Raw genomic sequence first — 20281 nt, forward strand, 5'->3', positions numbered from 1 at the left:
TCTCATCCTCTCACATTACACCTTAGGGTCCCGAATACTAAGGCCCTTCTTTTTGCGCATTTTAATATGCAGTTGCATTTGTTCCTCTTCTTCTGCAGTGTATAAAGACTCCACTCATTTCCCTTGTATTCAGTGGTGGATGTCCTTTACTCAAGACCTTTGTACTAGAATAAAGTGAACCGTGACAATTCACCACCAATATATTCTTTCACTTCAGTCCCTTGTATTCTGTTTTATAAAAATATATATTAATCACCTCCATTACTTTTTTTCTGGGAGTATTTACATGCAAAATTCCAGTGTTTAAGGTCCTTCTCTTTAAATTAATATCCCTCCCTTTTTGCAGTATATCAGGGGATAGTAGTGACCCAAACTCTTTCTCTTGGGACTCAATGTGCATGTGCCCTCATGATAAGCTAATATATTGAGTTTTTAGTATTAAAGCAGGGACTACTGACTAGTTTTTCTTTTGGACAGTTAATGTGCAGAATTACACTAGAAACCTATCCCATTCCACCTCCTTTGCATCAGGAGTCCTAATCAACTGGCTGCTTCTTCTGTACAGTTTAAATGTGCATAATTTCAGTAGTCCATGCTCCCTTATGTTAGACTAGGATCCCATATCCTTGCCCCGTTTACATTACTGCTTCTGACTAGCTGAGATTCACTGTCTTGGACTGTTAATGTATGTACTTAGGTTTGCTCCTGTACCTGTACCTCAGGTAAGGACCCTCCCCATTCTATTTATATTTCAGCAGGAGGTGCCTACTATTTAAGATCTTACACACTATTGCAGTTAATGTGCACAATCTTAGTTGTCTTGTACACATTCTCAGTTGTCCACAGCTGTGCTTTTTAGATCAGGACCCTTTCACTTATTGAAGCACAGGTTAACTTACCACCTTAAAGCCCTTGTTCTGGGACTGTGACTATGTGTAATTACAATTGTCTATGGTCTTCTGAATTAACTTGTCTCCCTGACTCTTTTCATCCTCTTTGCTTTACTGCATGGGGTACTGTCCACTTAAAGCCCCTCTCTCAAATATGTGTAATGACAATTACATTACAGGGGCTTCATACTCCCTTTAAGATTCTTATATTTGTACAAGGTATATGATTTTAATTGACCACACCATGTCCCTTTAACATTAATTTACATAATTGCAACTTAGTTCATCTTATCCTGTTGCCTTCCCTTTCCTTAGCTTGTGAATGTGCATTCTTGTGCACTAGACAAGGACGCTCCCTCTCACTTCCTATGCCTTCCAGTAAGTTTGCCCATTGCTAAGACCTTTCCATTTGGACAATTAATGTGCAGAGTTGCACTTTCCCATAACCCTATTACTTCTAGGACTATTGTATCTCCTTTGTAATAGTGCAGGGGATACTGTTTCCCTGCCAAGATCCCTTACTGTTAATGTACATAATAGAAATTCTTGGCTTTATCAGTATACTTCAGTAATACTCCCTCAGTCAGCTATCATGACCTCAGCTCTTGGACAATTAATATGCACCAATAATATATCAAACGTATGATCTTTAGATCGGATCCCTGTACCCTCACTATGGATCAGGAGTACTGACTTAAGGCTTCTTTTTTTGACTCTGGGTGTGAATATTTATCTATACACCCTTCTATTAGAGTAGCACATCATTCCCTCATACTCCCTTTGCATTACTGCATGGGCTGCTGATGACACAAAACTTTTACTGGGACTGCTGATGAGCACAATGGCAGTTGGCAATGGGTTTTTCCTCCCTGGTCTTGTTAGGCAAGCACTCTCAGCTCCAATTTCTCATGGTATAATAAACTATAAACACTGCACTGTGCTGTGAACTTGTCCATCAAAGGGTGACCCACATTCCCACTCCTTTTGCATTGGCTCCAATGTATCAAATTCCAAGTAATCATGGCCTTGCCCTTATCTTCCCTCTTCAAACCCCTTGCCTGCCCTTGGACCCTTCTTATGGATTTTTAATGTTCACAATTTCAGGTGTCCATCTATCCAGATGAGATTATGCTCCCTCACCCCTCCCACCCCTGCCCTGCCCATTTTTCACTGTTGCTGGGAAATGTTGACTGAGCAAAACTTTTCTCTTGGATTTACAATGTTAACAATCCCAGATGTCATTGTTCTGCCCACTTTGAATTTCTATAATTCCCTGTTGCGCTTTCCTTGGTCCCACCCATCAGTCACGGACTCTTCCATTTCCTTCTTTGCGTTACTTCTGAATAGTGCTGACCACCCACAGCCCCTTCTGTGTTATTAACACAGTATTGATTGTCCCATTTTTTAGCCCATCAGCCCAAGATCTCCACACCATTTTGATGTTATATTTGTGCAGTATGGACTACCAAAAGCAGACCTGAACTAGGTGACTGGGCTTTCACTCCTTTTCCTGCATTTGTTAATGATCCCAGTTCCGATTATTGTCATACTCTGGGGACAGAACCGTTCCTGATCCCCTCTGTTACTGCTTTACTAGGCAAAATGCTCAAGGCAAGTCAGACCCAAGGGAACTGGATTGCTACCCTTTATTTTGGGTTTTCATTATATATAAATATCATTTGAAAATTGACTTCCCAGGAAGGAAGGTTAGCACTATCTGTGCATTCTTCCTTTCAAAGCAGATTGCCTGGCTATGTCTCTCCTTTCCTCTTGTATATTGCCATTTTATAGTGCCAATTGCCAGGATACAACCAAAAGGTTTTTTTTTTTTTTTTTTAATTTTTTAAGAAAGACATCTGGATTGCAGGGTGGAATTGATAACCTGGTCATTGAAATTTTGAAGTCGGTAAACCCATTTATATCATGTACCTGATGACCAGTGTCTCTCATTTTACTAAGGGTGGTGAGTCTGTGGATAGACTACTGTGACTTTGATATTTTAGTATATTACCAAAGGAGTTTTAGAGTGGAACTCTTAAGACCAGTGTCTTTGGGCTCTACCACCATTTTCAAACCATTCCTTATTTGGGCTTTACCAGTATTCACTTCTAGGAAAAACTACCTAAACTTCCTAATCGTTAAATTTCTTCATCTGGAGCTCCAATTAGTCCGTACTTATTTCAAGAAGATTGCTGTAAAAGGATAAAATGAGAGAACATGCTGAGGTGCTTTTGAAAACCATAGATCACTTTGTTTGATTAATCTATTACATTTTATGTACCCTGTTTAATTCTGCTATTTTAAAGTTACCTAAAGCACCACACTGAAGTGAGGACTTAGAAATGATGGAACCAGTTTCCCCATTTTATATGAAAAGAAAAATAAGCCAAGGTCTAATCAGTCTTTTGGATATAAATTTCAATAGTGAAAATGAATACAAATGAATAATATCCCAGCCTCTAGTGTATAAGGTGTTTGGCAGAGAATTATTTGATATGGAACTGCTGAAGCAAGTAACTATCACCACAGCAGTTCTTTGTAATCACTGAAAAAGGATACTGTTGTCTGAGAAGGATGTCAAAAGATCGGCCCAGCTCAGGGTGCAGTTTGCACTACTAGCTCCTTGGACAGCTGTAAGAAGAGTCTCTGGCTCTTTAGAATACTGTAAGTACTACTTTGTAGCTATTAAGTAATCTTTTCCCTGTTCCATTTTCTTTCTCTTAGATGCTACCCACACAAAAATTGGAGGGTCCTATAAGTCTCCTTCCATGTTTCTACCTCATCTGTAATTTATATATCACCAATGAGTTAACACAATTACAAAATTAATATTGTGTATCTGGTCCTATGCTAGACTATATTGAAGTGAGGGATTGAAATGCTATAGTCCTATATAATCTCATCCCCAATATGGTTATATTGTTTAAAAAGCTAATATAAGCACACTTGAAATAACTGTAGAGCATAATAATCAAGTGCTGCCTTGTGTGAATTATATGTTATAGAGTTTTAAAAAATGAGCACACTAGGGTTTGAAGTTGATAGGGTGAACTTAAGGAGGTGGGTTAACTCTTGTCTTTGGTCCAGGACATGATTACTATTACAGCCACCTGGGTAGTATAATTGGTTTATTTTAATGTCATTTGGTTTTTACCTTTTTTGAACTCACGAAAAGTGATTAGAAATAACGCCTGGCCATTGTGTTTCGCTATATCCAGGCTGGCAAATTGTTGATTGTTTTAAGCTTGAGTTTTTCAAGCTCTAGGGATTGGGAGTATAAATCTGATATGTTAGAACTTTGTACGCTTCTTATTCTCTCTCTGCCCAAGAACAGATGAGAGTAGCCATGTCTTTTTAGTTTGAGAGATTTGTGGATCCTCTTTGGCAAGAGGGCAATAGAGAAATATGTTCTATAAGAAGACCATGACCTTCCCCTCTTCCCTTTCACATTTTTCAACAAATACTTTTATGAGCTAAAAAGATTAGCCTCTCTGGTGTAAAAAGAACAAATATCGAACTGAAAAAATATTAACATCAAATTTGAAAACTTTTTTTGTGTGTATGTCCATGTATCCCAGTAAGAGCAAGAAGAATTATATTAATGAGCTGGGCTTCTCTTACTGCCCATTTTAATTCATATCCATATTTCCTCACAGCTTGTTTCCCCCAGCCAGTGCCTAAAGATATTTGACTGACTGGAGGTAATATATGAATAGTCCTGAGCCTTCTTGTTTCTCAAACTGAAGTAATTTGTCAGGATGCAGCACCTTTTAAAGAAACAAGTTTTCTTGAGATCCTAAAGAGTAAATGTTTTGAGTAACACTGACTTAAGTTATTTGAAAAGTAAACATGGTTTCCATTTTCAAAATAGCTTTGTCAAAGATACAATATTTTATATAACATTTTAAATAATTTATATAGAACTTGGAGATCGTGTGAATATATCCACAAACCCCCAGGGTTCTTATCACCCCAATTTGAGAAACACTGGTCTGTGCTTATGAAATCTTTTATTGTAGTTAATCAAGTTATCATTCAATACTAATATACAGCTATAACTATTTATTGGAATTTGTTTTAAAGGGATGAATTCTGAGCTGGTTCCCCCCACTCAAGAGGAAGTATGGATCAAGTTTAGGTGGATTGAAGCCTGCACTGGACAGCATCCAAAGGTGAATCTTGGAGTTGTATTTCAGTTCATTGCCTGAAATAAAATCTCTAGCAGTTGTAGAAAGGGATGCTCTGGGAATGTGGGCATCTTCAAACTCAAGATAATCCTTTTGCTAATTCAACAAATATTTATTAGACCAGGCACTGGAATAAATAGTAAAATCAAAGACATAGTTCCTATCCAGGAATCTGCTATCTCATGGTGGATACAGAAGTGAACAAATTATTATGGTGTTGGGCAATTTGATGAGTACCATAAAATTTTGGGGAAATTCTGTGGTTCATAGAGGAAGAAGAGTGGAGGAAAACACTGTTACTAAGCAAAGTGATCAGTTCAGTTCAGTCGCTCAGTTGTGTCCGACTTTTTGCGACCCCATGAACCGCAGCATGCCAAGCCTCCCTGTCCAACACCAACTCCTGGAGCCTACCCAAACTCATGTCCATTGAGTTGGTGATGCCAGCCAACCATCTCATCCTTTGTCTTCCCCTTCTCCTCCTGTCCTCAATCTTTCAGGGTCTTTTCAAATGAGTCAGCTCTTCACATCAGGTGGCCAAAGTATTAGAGTTTCAGCTTCAACATCAGTCCTTCCAATAAACACCCAGGACTGATCTCCTTTAGGATGGACTGGTTGGATTTCCTTGCAGTCCAAGGGACTCTCAAGAGTCTTCTCCAACACCACAGCTCAAAAGCATCAATTCTTCAACACTCAGCTTTCTTTATAGTCTAACTCTCACATCCATACCTGACTACTGGAAAAACCATAGCCTTGACTAGATAGACCTTTGTTGGCAAAGTAATGTCTATGCTTTTTAATATGCTGTCTAGGTTGGTCATAACTTTCCTTCCAGGGAGTGAGCGTCTAGGATTTGTTTGATGTTATAATAGATCCTTATAATGTGGTAATTCTTGATCAGGGATCTGGAAGCCATACCTGGTTCTTTCCACACTATATCATAACATAAAAAATACTTTCAAGATTGCAAACCTGACTTAGACCTTCTTCAGTGACCTTCTATCCTATAGTAAGGGCAGGTAACTAATTATTAAAAATGATCAAGGCAATTATACTTCCAGGCAGCAGTAGCAGTTCCTCTGCTGCTTTGCATCTTGAAGTATTTTTAGCACCTTTAGGCCACAAACTTAGACAGCCCTTAAGGTGGCTATTGCTTTGACTCATACTTTCATTTAGCACTTTTTTCTATACTTGCTTAGTTCTTCTGTGATACTGCGAGTGCTGGCCATTACAGGAACTTAGGGAGACAACAAGCTAGAGATGAAAGACAGGAGATACCTATATCTAATACTTCAGGTTAATGCTTCTTAGTGGGTTTTTTTTGTTGTTGTTGTTGTTGAGGTTTTCTCAGCATTTAAAAAAATTTATTTATTTTTTTAATTGAAGGATAATTGCTTTACAGAATTAAGTTGTTTTCTGTCAAATCTCACCATGAATATTATATTGAGCCCTGCCCTGTCTTTCTTCTCAAGGACATTCCAAGCATATCAAACCTGAGAACTGCAAGCAACTTTAAGAAGCTCCATATTCAGCAGGTCTTTCCTTTTGAGAATCTGGATAAGCTCCAACCAATCTAATAGGATGGCTTGCAGTTTCCCTGGAGAAAGAGGTAGTGTAAGGAGCTTATTGTGTGAATTCTGTCTTTGGGTTTAAAGGCTTTAACTTCCTATAGGTCTCCTTTTAAAAATAGAACATGAGCCAATTTTCATCAATTTCTATACATTTTTTTTTTTTTTTTTTAGGAGGAAGAAATTCAGATCATTTTCTTCAAGCCTGGCGGGAACCCACAACAGTTCGTGTGTAACAGACGGTGTTTACATTTTTTTCTTTTTGATTTTTTTCTTTTTGAGTGTAAGAGTAGAATAATAGAGACCCAAGGGCCTGTGTAAGCTACATTATTGGATCCTTGTTTTTCCTTTTGCATAGATTTGCTTAGTTGTTGTAATAACTGGGGTTTTATGTGCCTGTAGCAATTCTTGATTTTTTTAATATCCTGGTACTTTGGTGGTACCTCATTTATATAAGCTATTCAAGAACTGTACCATGTAGATTGAGGAGAAAACAATTCTGTTTACCTTGGCAATGCTGCAACATCTTACTGCTTCATTTACAAATTATTAATAAAAGAAGGGAATGCTACAAAACTAGGTGAGAGAGACGTGCTTTTGTTGAGATGGATTGCTCAATTCTTACAATAGTACTTTATGAAAGAAGCCTGAGGCAACGTCTTACAGAATTCACATGGTCAGACCACATTGGAATTCTTCTCAAGTGGCTTGATAGCTCTCTTGATAGAGAAAGCTAGCTCCTCCTCTTGTTATTTTCAATCCCTTAATTTCTTGATGTCTACTTTATTTTTTGAGAACACAAGGACATTAAAAATCCATGCTCTCAAGTAGGGTCCCCAGCCTCCAGGATCTAATGCCTGGTGATCTGAGGTAGAGCTGATGTAATAATAATATAAATAAAGTGCACAACAAAATGTAATGTACTTGAATCATCCCAAAATCATTTCCGCAACCCTGGACCACGGAAAAATTGTCTTCCATGAAACTGGTCCTGGTGCCAGAAAAGTTAGGGACCACTGCTCTAGAGGATTATTCATCAGTAGAGACTGGTGACTAAAACAAAATATGGGAATTTTGGTAATTATTCAGCTCTAAATTGCTCTTGGAAATGAGGGGAAGTACAGGGAATGGAGCTTGAAAGAATAGAGGAATTTGCATGTTGCTAGGCTGGTAGCTATTAATAGAATATAAAGTTCTAAATCTCCAGTCCTTACTCTGAAGAAAAGGGTAGATATAGTTTAATTTAACCCCTAGTTACTCTTTGGGACAGACTTTCGCAGTATACTGCATTTCAGTAATTATTTTTCTTTTATCTCTTTTCCAGATCTACCTCAAAAGAATAGGCCTGTTGCTTTACAGTGTTAGTGACCCATTCCCTTTGACGATTCCTAGGTGGAGATGGGGCATGAGGATCCTCCAGGGGAAAGACTCACTACCACTGAGCAACAACTCTAGGCCATGAGGTTCTACCAAGATTCTTTCCTGGGCCCAGTTAAGAAGGTGAAGTCTCAAGACAACCACCACACATCCAGAGGTGGGTAAACTGTCCCTAAAAGCATAATAAATAGTCTTTAATTTCTTGTTTTTCAGTATACATTGCACTTAGCTTTTCATTTAGACTGTTTTAGTCATTGTCATCTATGTCTGCTTTGGTAAAAAAAAAAAACAAAAAAAAACCTGCCTCTTAATTAACCTGGGAAGTAACTGAGTGTGACATGGGGTAGAATGAAGATGTGAAGAAAATAGCAGGCTGCATTAGTTAGGGTGTTTAGGATGGGACTGTAGTATGTGGTAGAGGCTTACAGCTAAGTTTTTCTTTCTTTTAGGGGAACATGGATGATGACTGACACATCTGTGACACTGGTCAAAGTCTCCCTTGAGGCCCTGTCGGAGAACTTTGCCAATCATTTACATACTTCAAGATGCCTTGGGAAAGCTGTGCGACAAAACAAAAAACAAGCTGTTTGAGAAGATAAAACAGAGATTTATCTTTTTATGCTCTGCCTGATAATTGACAGAAGCTTCACAGCTATGAATGGGAATGTGATTAGAAGTGGCACAAAGTTGTCTATCATCAGACTGGATCTAAAGGACTAGCACACTGTGTACTCTAGGTCAGTGATGAGAGAGGATGGTTAGGGGGATGCAGGTTGGGAGGTAGAGGTAACGTAAAGTCCTGATTGTATAGGCTTTGTACAGATTACTATCCAATTAAAGGAATAAGGTTGTGATTGATGATGTTGTTTCCAGAGCCTCACCAAGTGTTATTCAGTTCAGTTCAGTCGCTCAGTCGTGTTCAACGCTTTGCGACCCCATAAACTGCAGCACACCAGGCCTCCCTGTCCATCACCAACTCCTGGAGTTTACTAAAACTCATGTCCATTGAGTTGGTGATGCCATCCAACCATCTCGTCCTCTGTCATCCCCTTCTCCTCCTGCCTTCAATCTTTCCCAACATCAGGGTCTTTTCAAATGAGTCAGCTCTTCGCATCAGGTGGCCAAAGTATTGGAGTTTCAGCTTCAACATCAGTCCTTACAATGAACACCCAGGACTGATTTCCTTTAGGGTGGACTGGTTGGATCTCCTTGCAGTCCAAGGGACTCTCAAGAGTCTTCTCCAACACCACAGTTCAAAAGCATCAAACTTTGGCGCTCAGCTTTCTCTATAGTCCAACACTCACATCCATAGATGACCACTGGAAAAACCATAGCCTTGACTAGATGCACCTTTGTTGACAAAGTAATGTCTCTACTTTTTAATATGCTGTCTAGGTTGGTCATAACTTTCCTTCCAAGGAGTAAGCGTCTTTTAATTTCATGGCTGCAGTCATCATCTGCAGTGATTTTGGAGCCCCCCAAAATAAAGTCAGCCACTGTTTTCACTGTATCCCCATCTATTTGCCATGAAGTGATGGGACTGTATGCCATGATCTTAGTTTTCTGAATGTTGAGCTTTAAGCCAACTTTTTCACTCTCCTCTTTCACTTTCCTCAAGAGGCTCTTTAGTTCTTTGCTTTCTGCCATGAGGGTGGTGTCATCTGCATATCTGAGGTTATTGATTTCTCCCGGCAATCTTGATTTCAGCTTGTGCTTCATCCAGCCCAGCATTTCTCATGATGTACTCTGCATATAAGTTAAATCAGCAGGGTGACAATATACAGCCTTGATATACTCCTTTTCCTATTTGGAACCAGTCTGTTGTTCCATGTCCAGTTCTAACTGTTGCTTCTTGACCTGCATACAGGTTTTTCAAGAGGTAGGTCAGGTGCTCTGGTATTCCCATCTCTTTCAGAATTTTCCACAGTTTATTGTGATCCACACAGTCAAAGACTTTGGCATAGTCAATAAAGCAGAAATAGATGTTTTTCTGGAACTCTCTTGCTTTTTCAATGATCCAGTGAATGTTTCCAATTTGATCTCTGGTTCCTCTGCCTTTTTTAAAGCCAGCTTGAACATCTGGAAGTTCACGGTTCACGTATTGCTGAAGCCTGGCTTGGAGAATTTTGAGCATTACTTTACTAGCATGTGAGATGATTGCAATTGTGTGGTAGTTTGAGCATTCTTTGGCATTGCCTTTCTTTGGACTTAGAATGAAAACTGACCTTTTCTAGTCCTGTGGCTACTGTTGAGTTTTCCAAATTTGCTGACATATTGAGTGCAGCACTGTCACAGCATCATCTTTCAGGATTAGAAATAGCTCAACTGGAATTCCATCACCTCCACTAGCTTTGTACGTAGTGATACTTCCTAAGGCCCACTTGACTTCACATTCCAGGATGTCTGGCTCTAGGTTAGTGATCACACCATCATGATTATCTGGGTCATGAAGATCTTTTTTGTATAGTTCTTCTGTGTATTCTTGCCACCTCTTAATATCTTCTGCTTCTGTTAGGTCCATACCATTTCTGTCCTTTATTGAGACCATCTTTGCATGAAATGTTCCCTTGGTATCTCTAATTTTCTTGAAGACATCTCTAATCTTTCCTATTCTCTTGTTTTCCTCTATTTCTTTGCATTGATCTCTGAGGAAGGCTTTCTTATCTCTCCTTGCTATTCTTTGGAACTCTGCATTCACGTGGGTATAGCTTTCCTTTTCTCCTTTGCTTTTCTTTTCACAGCTATTTATAAGGCCTCCTCAGCCATTTTGCTTTTTTGCATTTCTTGGGAATGGTCTTGATCCCTGTCTCCTGTACAATGTCACAAACCTCCATCCATAGTTCATCAGGCACTCTGTCCATTAGATCTAGTCCCTTAAATCTATTTCTCACTTCCACTGTATAATCATAAGGGATTTGATTTAGGTCATACCTGAATGGTCTAGTGGTTTTCCCCGAGTGTTATTAGGCAAGACATTTTCCTGTTTATGCCATAGTTTCCTATTCTGTTGAATGAAGCAGTTATATTAGTTTTATCTCTAAGAATCTAAAAGTGTCAACTTTATATTTTTCTCAGCTCTTGTAGAGACAGTTTCTGTAGCTCATTAATTTGGATATTCCCATAACTCTAGCACAGTACTCAGTTAATACTTCATGGCATTTACATGGTTTCTTTCTTGTTTTCTTTTGTAGCTCCTGGTTGTTTCCTTCATATTTGCCAAATCATTATCTTTCCCTGAAGCAGTGCAAAGAGCAAGAAATGTGAACACACCAAGGAAGATCAACATGCCTGGCATGCTAGCATTTTAGAATAGCAATGTGAAGTAAGTTGTTGTTGGTGTAATCCTATAAGGATTACTTTAGAGCTAATGGCTGTTTGATGGAGGTTTGTGTCGGATGACGTATAATGATCTATGGTGGAAGAGGTGCTGAATGTGAGATGGGAGGATGATCAGTAACCTACATTAACAGTTGGTTTCACTAAAGCAACTCAAAAGATAATATAGTCTGTGTACCAGTTGTGTCATAGGGTAATTTAGTTTCACCTTGTCTGTTTATCTCTTCTACATAGATCTTTTGCCACCCTTAGAGGCCTAAACATATAGAAACTTAAGCCAAAAACGTTTTTGTTTTTTGCTGAAAGGCTGGCCTCTCTCACTCTTGTGAGCAAATCTGCAGTTAGGATTTAATATTAAAGAAAACCTAGTCCCTGAAGCAGCCACTATAATCATCAAAAGTATAAAAATCAAGTCAATTTTATAAAGGAATGGGGAAAGGTGAAGATATAAAATGAGAGGACTAACTAGGTGCTCTCTAAAGGCCCTTTACTATGTATAATATTCACTTATGTGTGGCACCTTATTCGGCTGTCTTGGAAATCTTGGGAAAGTTGTAACAGAATGTTGAGGCACATATTCTGTGTTTACCTCTGCCACTCACTACGTGAACAACCTTTTGGCAATTTAAAGTCTGATTAGACTTGTCTCTTTGTGAAGCTTAAATGAAATCATTTATGTAAAGTGCTTAGCACAGTGCCTAGTACATGGTAGGTAAAAGGTAACCTAAGAAGTTCATTTGACACAATACAAGTGACCACTGATACCATCTAGTAGCACAGAGTTGATGTGGTTTGGTTCTATGTAAAAAATTCCCAAATTAAAAGTTTGTAAGTAGAAGAGTATCTGTGCTGGTGGTAATTGTTGCTATTATAATTATTATTGCTAGTAGTAATATAAATAGTATTGACACTAATAACAGATTATTGCAATTATTAATGAACTTTTTTGTTTTCTTCTCTTTGTGATGCTTCTTGTGCTTATCATGCTCGTCACTGTATTTTGTCTCTTCTGTTTCTTACCCTCTTCTACGAATGTCTGCCCTTGCTTATCTTTTAAACTCATAAGTATGCTCGTCACTGTATTTTGTCTCTTCTGTTTCTTACCCTCTTCTACGAATGTCTGCCCTTGCTTATCTTTTAAGCTCATAAGTGTGTATTTGTTTGCTTGTCTATTTCTTCTCTGAATGTCTTTGGTCTTTCTTGTCTAAAGTATGTCTTACCCATTTCCATGATTCTCTTGCTGGTTTCTTCTCTGTGTATCTTTGTCTCATTTACTTTTTCGTACTCAGGAGTGGTCTGTGTCTTGTCTTAGATGTCTCTCTCTAGTTTTCTTCATTTTGTTACTGATTCTCCTTGCTCTGCTAGATCTAGCTCTTCTTTCACTGTTTTCTTTGAGCCTCTTGGCTTGTGTGTGCCTTTTGCTCATTTCTTGCTATGCCTGCCTCTCTTCTTTTTCTCTTTGTGAATTCTGTCACCTGTTCCCCTTGTTGGTTTGACATTTCACCTTTTCTGATACTGGCTACCCTTCTGCTGTTTCTACTCTTTATCTTGCATATTTCTCTTTTCTACATGTTCTTTGTGTCTTTCTTGGGCCATTTTCTCTTTTTTTCCCCATGCTTTGTGTGCCCCAGTGTCTCTTTGTTCTTTGTGATTTTCAATTTCAGCATTCATCTCTGTTCTCCTGATTCTTCTCTCCTTTTGCCTTTCTATTCACTTTTGAGTATTTCTTGAGTCTATGTCTCTCCCTCTTTGATTTCATGCAATTCTCTCTCCTGCATGTTTTTTTGTGCATGTGTGTGTGTACTCTTGTGTGTGTTTGTAAAGGGGTCTCCTAACCCCTTCCAGTAGGTGCAGAGTGTCAGCTATCAAAATAAACATTGCAGAGCTGTTCCTTATGCCAGACCGCCCTGTGAGATGATCCAAAACCAACAGAAGGTCCAAATGTCTAGACTGGAGTTGGACTGAAGACTCAAGTCTCAGTGAGACAGAAGGCCAAAGACTCAGGATGGGATTAAAAAACCTTGACTTGAAGACCTGTGACCCAAAAGATGGAAGTACCCAAGCACACATAAAGACCCAGGACTCAAACCTATCTATATAAGACAGAAGGCCCAAGAGAGACAGATATTTCAAGAATAAATTACATGGGAAACTGGAGGTTCATGACAGAGATACCAGGAAGGAAAGAAGCCCCAGGACCAAAGGAAATTCCAAGATGAGAATCTTAAACCCCAGCTCTTCTCTATTGCTCTTTTCCTTACTCTTGGACATTTTTAGTTCTCCCTTCCTTCTTCTCATGTCTCCATTTAAATCTACTTCTTTTGAAATATCCTTTTTGATGTTGCTGTTACCTTTTAAAAAAAAACATATCTTTAGATCAGTAATATTATGCTTTGGCCTGTTTTTATTACAGTTTTGAGCCACTTATTAATTTTTGAAGTTTTAAACTTCCATGTCTCTTCACCTCCTCTCCACTTGAGAGGGACACATAGCTGACATTATATTTCAGTCCCCTCTTTCCTCAGCAGCTCTAGGCTGATGAGAGAAGGAAAGTATCAGGTTCAGTTACTGAGGGGAAACAAAGTGCCAAGCTATCTAGAGAAAATGTGAAGAGATGCTCCAGGCCAATGAGAAGAATTAGATAAGAAATACACAGATGTGCCAGTTTGCTGAGAATTGCCAGCCAGCAACATCTTACTTATTTGAGCTTGAGTGAGCAGGACACCTGAGGTTTGGGGTTCTTACTGATGGTTATAAAGGAGGATTGGACCTAACACATAGTGAGGCCCCAAGGAAGGAGCGTGAACTCCCTGTTCATAGTAGTGGCCTAGTAATGTGGTAAGCTGCATCAGTTCTGTCCCTGGGTTTAATACCCACCTCTAGGCTTAAAGGTGAGAAAATTTGGGAATATTTAGCAGGCTTAATCCTTTCCTTGATTTTTTTCCTCTTACCATAAATAAAGATAATTTTAGTGATAATATATATGAAAGCACTATAAAACACAGAAAAAAAGAAAGGCATTCTCATTAATAATGTATTGGCACCCATGCACAGCTAACATTTGAAAATGCGTTGTCAGTTGCGAAGCATTACGTAAATCAAGGGTTATCACACCCTTTTTGTAAAGGGTCAGATGGCAATTATTTTATACTTTGCAGGCCATATGGTCTCTCTTTGCTTTTTTTTTAAAAAGTAAATATGATCTGTGGGCCACAGTTTATCACCCCTGATGTAATTGCCAGGGACTGTGTGCTGAACGATATTAATTTCTTTGTGCCTGTCCCTGTATGCACTAAGGATGCAATGATTACTTATGGTCATATCCAGGTGATATGAAGAAAAATATGTGAATGTGAGTTATAAACTATTATGCACTTTAAAAGCTTGTCACAATTTTCAGAGTTGATGAATGAACATTGATTACATGGTATATACATTTCTAGGCACTGTATATACAAAGAACAAAAGCGTGAATAAAGTGCTTTCTCAAAAGTATGTAATACTGTACAGATATTAGGAATTAAGCCTATGATAAATGAGTAATTCATATATTTGTGGCCATTGTGTTTCTGTGGCTATGGTGATTTTGAGTAAAGATGTAGTATTCCAAGTCACAGAAAAGAAAACATTGTTCAGTCGCTAAGTCGTGTCTGACTCTTTGTGACCCCATGAACTGCAGCATGCCAGGCTTCCAAACCCTTAAACTATAAAGTATACTGTAAACACAAGGGATTTAAGCTATTGTGATTACTTATAATGTGCCAGATAACATCCTGGGCTCTACAGATGTCAAAGGAAAAAAATGTTCTTATTATAGAATAATTAAAATTTTTAGGCAGTACATTTTAAAGTGCTTTGTACTAAAGCACTGTATAAATATCAATGGGCTATATGTTCATGAATGAATGAATAAGTATTAATTTCCTTATATATGCCAGCTATTGTTTCAGGTACTGTGAAATCCAAGACAATGCTCCCAAGTAATAAGAAGGATGTTTATGTCCTATACTACTTAGATATAAGGAATTAGATATTATGTATTTTAGTCAATAAAGACTTTACTGGTGATGTTGAACCAAATTATTACCAGTATATTTTCCAGGGTAACAGGAAAATGTAATGAATGAGATTGAGCTTTCTAACTATAAAATACTACATAAATATAAAACATTAGGTGTTTTCTCTGTGAACAAAACTTACGTGAGACAGACATTTGTGTGTGTTAGTCGTTCAATCGTGTCTGACTCTTGTGACCCAATGGACTGTAACCCACCAGACTCCTCTCTCCGTGGATTTTTCCACACAAGAATACTGAAGTGGGTTGTCATTCCCTTCTCCAGGCAATCTTCCTGACCCAGAAAGTGAACTGAGGTCTCCTGCATTGCAGGCAGATTCTTTACCATCTGAGCCACAGATTCTCATTGTGTGCTTGACCCACTATGAGAAAGGTAGTATAAATAGTTGTACAAACTGAGAGTTTAAATACTCGGTAAGTGAATGGGTCATTAATATCAGTTGCCTACTATGTGAACTCACTGTTATAGGCATTAAAGAGACACACAAATTTATCATTTTATTGTGCCTGCAGCTGAGAATAGGCAATACATATGTTAGTATTTTGTGAACTCTAAAGCACCATATAAGTGTAACTATTGATTTCCTCAGTTGGTATGCCTAATACTAGGCTTACAAAATTGTATCATAGTTATTATACCATGAAAAAAGTCAGAAAAAATTTGAGCAAGGATTGTTAATTATTGAACACTTCAAATATGATACATAAAGGACTAAATGTCTGATGAATGCAAGACTGGATGATAATTATGTGCCAGTCTCCTTGATAAGCATAAAAGATATGAAGATAATGCATCTTTATTGTGTTCTGGGCAGCAGAAGGTAATGTATAAAATCAATTTGTAGGTCTTAAACTGGCATACATATATAAGCCATATCTGCTGAATGAACATTGATTACTGTTTCTTATTCCAAGAGATAGCAACTAGGGATGCAAAAATTCATTGTCATTATTGTTGAACCTGCAACAGAGATCTGTGTAAATTTTACAAAGCTTACTGTTCTATACAGATCTAAAGAATTAACTGTTGGCTTAATGAATGGTTACTGATTACTTTCCATCTATAAAGCTCAGAACTGTGTATGCTCTAGGATATAAAAATGACTCTCCTTATCAGATGGAGTAAATAACATGTGTGGTAATCCAGACTAAAAGTTACTTAACCATTGCTTAGCTTATTTGATGATTAAAAAACATGGGCAGAATGGAATTGTGCAAGGCAGTATGCTGAATGCTGAGCTAGGTGGAAAGATAAAATCCAGACCAGAAGCCACTTGCTCCCTGGTTTGACTGAAGGAATGGAATTTTTTTGTTTCTTTGTTTAAAGAGCAAGATGTTGTCATTCTCCATTGATTTTTTAAATGCTGAATGCTGAAGATGGAGGTGAATTCGATCCACTCTGGCCTGGCATAGAGACATTGAAAGAGTAAAAAATGGTTCAGGTTGGCTTTTAGATTAATTTGATGAACAGCATCTTTTATATAAAATACATCATTCTAGGTCCTGAGCATAAGAGAAGTGAAAGGGGCCTAGTCTAAAGGGCTTTAGATAGACCAAAGATCATAGCTGAAGATCCAAAAACATCTTTGAGTTTTGAGTAAATATTTGAGTTCCTGTTCTCTAGATCCTATTCCTGTTCCTTGAATTCTTGTTCCGGTTTTCTTGGTTAAGTCTGGTCCAGAAAACCTATTGATTTGCCTTGAAAATTTAAAAAAATAGAAAAAAAAATATGGTTCTTTCAATGTAAAATGAAGATATTTTTCTTGGCTCTAGAAAATATCAATGTCATGTGCTCATTGACCTAGATTGAAGCCAGAAGATTGTTAAAAACGCCTCAGGGTTTGTCCTTTAATTCATTAATATTCTGTTTTTATTATAGTTAAATGGGTAAGATGAGAATTAAGATTATTATGGCATAGAGCCAGGAAGACAATAAAAAAGATCCTTCCTAAATTTTCCATATTTTGTAAATTATTCACTTGAGTGAAGTACTGTTCTTAAGTGCTGAGGAGAATAAAGAGATTTAAAAGACCTAGACCAGAATATAATTTCACTAGTTCATGGAGGACACACAAGAACAAATTTAATAGGAGATTGCAGTTCTTTCATTAGTTGAAAAAACTAAAGTAGCTGTGATGTTAAGATACTGAGATGGAATGATTAAACAGATCACCTTCTCTTTGGCATGTTTTGTAGAGAAGGAATAAGAAAGCTTTTCAGTTATTCATACAAACATTGAAGAAGGTGATGCTAAATGAAATAGATGTGGTAAAAAGGTAATTGTCTTGGAGATGCAGTTAAAAAAAAAACAGGAAATGGAGTGAAACTTCATTGAATGAGTGTCTATTTCAAGGCATTGTGCTAATTCTTAGACAGAAAATAAAAAAGATCTTGACTGAAAGACACTTGACTTGGAAACTGGTATGTAAGAGAAAAGGTTATTGTTAATTAATTTTTAAAATTTATTCATTCATTCTACAAGTATGTTTGAATGCCTATTGTGTATAAGCTCCTTAGCTGGGTTCTAGCTAGGTTCTCTAGCTAGCCCCTGGAGACATGAGAAAATGAATGCCTTCCCAGAGAACTTAAAATTTGCCGTTTGGCCTGTTTTCTGATTAGGGCTATGGCTTACTTCCTCAATAATATTGTGTGGTTTAATTCTGAATCCATCTTCAACCACTCTGGCCACTACAATAAGCAGGGGTTTTTACTGAGCTTGCTCCTTAAGTTGCAGGGTCCTTCCTTATAATAAAACACTTCAGTTTTCCTAACCCATCCCTCATGAAAAATGGTTGTGACCATAGTAGGCCAAAAGAGGGATGAGAAGCAACTGATTCCCAAACCTCAGTCTCATTGGTACCAACCTTGAAGAACCACTCATACTCAAATCACAATTGGTTTTGAAACACACTTACAGTTTTGTCTATGACAAACATACACTGCCCAAGTCTTTTAAAAAAACAATCCTCTAATATTACTTAGCAAGTTTGGAGATGGAGACATGATTTGTGTTTTGCAACAACAGCTTCCCAACTTAAAACTTAGAAATCTTTTCACTATCAAAACCTGCTTAAGATAAGACTCGAAAATAGCCTAACAATTTTACCATGCTTAAATCTTAAGAATAATAGAAATTGAAAGTATTTGGCAAATGTTGGAGGGAAAAAAAATCTACATCTAGGCCCAAATGGGCTTTGGCCTTTTCTATTTTTAAATCACTCACAGAGGGTGGGATAGGAGGAAGAGTGAAAGAAAAGGCCAAGCCTGATTCTAAAAATGGGTTGGTCTTAAAAGCATTGCTACCTGCACATCTAACTTGGGGATTGCTGTTTTTAGTGTAATTCAATTTTAATAACTGGTCACTGTTAAAATGAGGACAAAGCCTTTGTCCCTACTCATTTCTAAAAGTGTTTCAAGTGCTCAGACCTGGTGTATTGGGAAGACCCAGAGGGATTGGGTAGAGAGGGAGGTGGGAGGGAGGATCGGGATGGGGAATACATGTAAATCCATGGCTGATTCATGTCAATGTATGACAACACCCACTACAATATTGTAAAGTAATTAGCCTCCAACTAATAAAAATAAATGGAAAAAAAAAAGAAGAAAATTAAAAAAAAATTTTTTTTGGCTTAATGGCTATCAGTTAAGCCTGGGGTTATATAATTATGGAATTTATTAAATCTATGTGACCTCTCCATCATAAGGTAGTCTTAAAGCTAAAGTCAGTCCACCACAAAGAAAGAGGACTTTATCGTTCACTATAATTCATACATACTTTCAAAGCATCTAAACTTTGAAGTTTACATAGCAAGACAACAATACCATCTGTAAACATAGAAGGAAATAGAAGAATGGCAGGGGATAGTTGCTGGAGGGAGCAAATTTGAAGGGGATTTGGGGTAATGTTTGTAGTTTTTGCTTTATACATTTTTATTTAAGCATAAGGTATATCTGATATTAATAATGTTTGGTGTTTAATATGTACTATTAGCTGGATTCAGTAACTCCCCTTTCTCCAGGTAGGGATGAGAGATGCATTATTGGAAAGGAGAAAGTAACAATCTTCATTTAACAGTTTTTGGCATCCCAAGGCCACCACTACTGATGAACAAAAATAATAGAACATTCTGTCATCTGATTTTTGTGGCATAAATGAAATTGTGAACAAAATTTTTTTTTTCTTAAGAAAAAGAAACAGCTTTGCATCTACCCTTTTACCTTAAAGGGATCTATGCCAAAATGCTCTGATGAATGGAAGACACACTTGGACTTGTGAACTGATGTGAAACACATAATATCTGAACCTTGCTTGTTTTGAAGATTGAAAAGTCTTGTTCAGTTCAGATGACCACCAAAAAAGCAACCTAAAGCTGTCTATATGTCACAACTGAGACAAATTGGGGAGTTTGTTGTTTAATGTCAAATAAAAATGTACTGTTTGAAAGCTTTGTTTTTGATGCTAAAACAAGTTCTACCTCACTGTCTTTTCCTAACCACACTAGTTACCTCAGTTTTTAAAAAAGATTATCTTAACCACCCAGCTTGGGTAAGTGATTTGAGGTCTCATTTTTTCCCCCTAGCTTCAGTTGCTTTGGTTAGAAATTCTGAGAAGCACAGAGCCAATTTTAAAGATGTGCGAAGCAAAAAAAAAAAAAAAAATATTGAAGAACAAAGGCGGGATAGGAATAAGGCATAGAAATTTTAAGGCTGTGGGAAGTAGGATGTATCCAGGAAGGTAATCACTGTAATTAAAGTAACAGGTCCAATCCTTGAGTAGCTGAAGGGATCTTTGATGTTCTTAAAATTAAATACCAAAATGTTAGATTGGTGACTTCAGAGGCATATGACCCC

General features: G+C 37.6%; 1 long non-coding RNA gene across 1 annotated transcript; it reads left to right on the forward strand.

The window, feature by feature from the left end:
* The first annotated feature begins 989 nt into the window (after positions 1-989).
* On the forward strand, positions 990-13739 carry LOC122690659. The gene is made up of 8 exons (XR_006340072.1): positions 990-3554; positions 4974-5062; positions 6547-6683; positions 6817-6884; positions 7967-8176; positions 8469-8756; positions 11211-11341; positions 12422-13739. It is a non-coding gene; the product is annotated as an uncharacterized LOC122690659 (long non-coding RNA).
* Positions 13740-20281: the final 6542 nt, after the last annotated feature.

Source organism: Cervus elaphus, chromosome X, assembly GCF_910594005.1.
Source record: "Cervus elaphus chromosome X, mCerEla1.1, whole genome shotgun sequence".
NCBI lineage: Eukaryota > Metazoa > Chordata > Mammalia > Artiodactyla > Cervidae > Cervus > Cervus elaphus.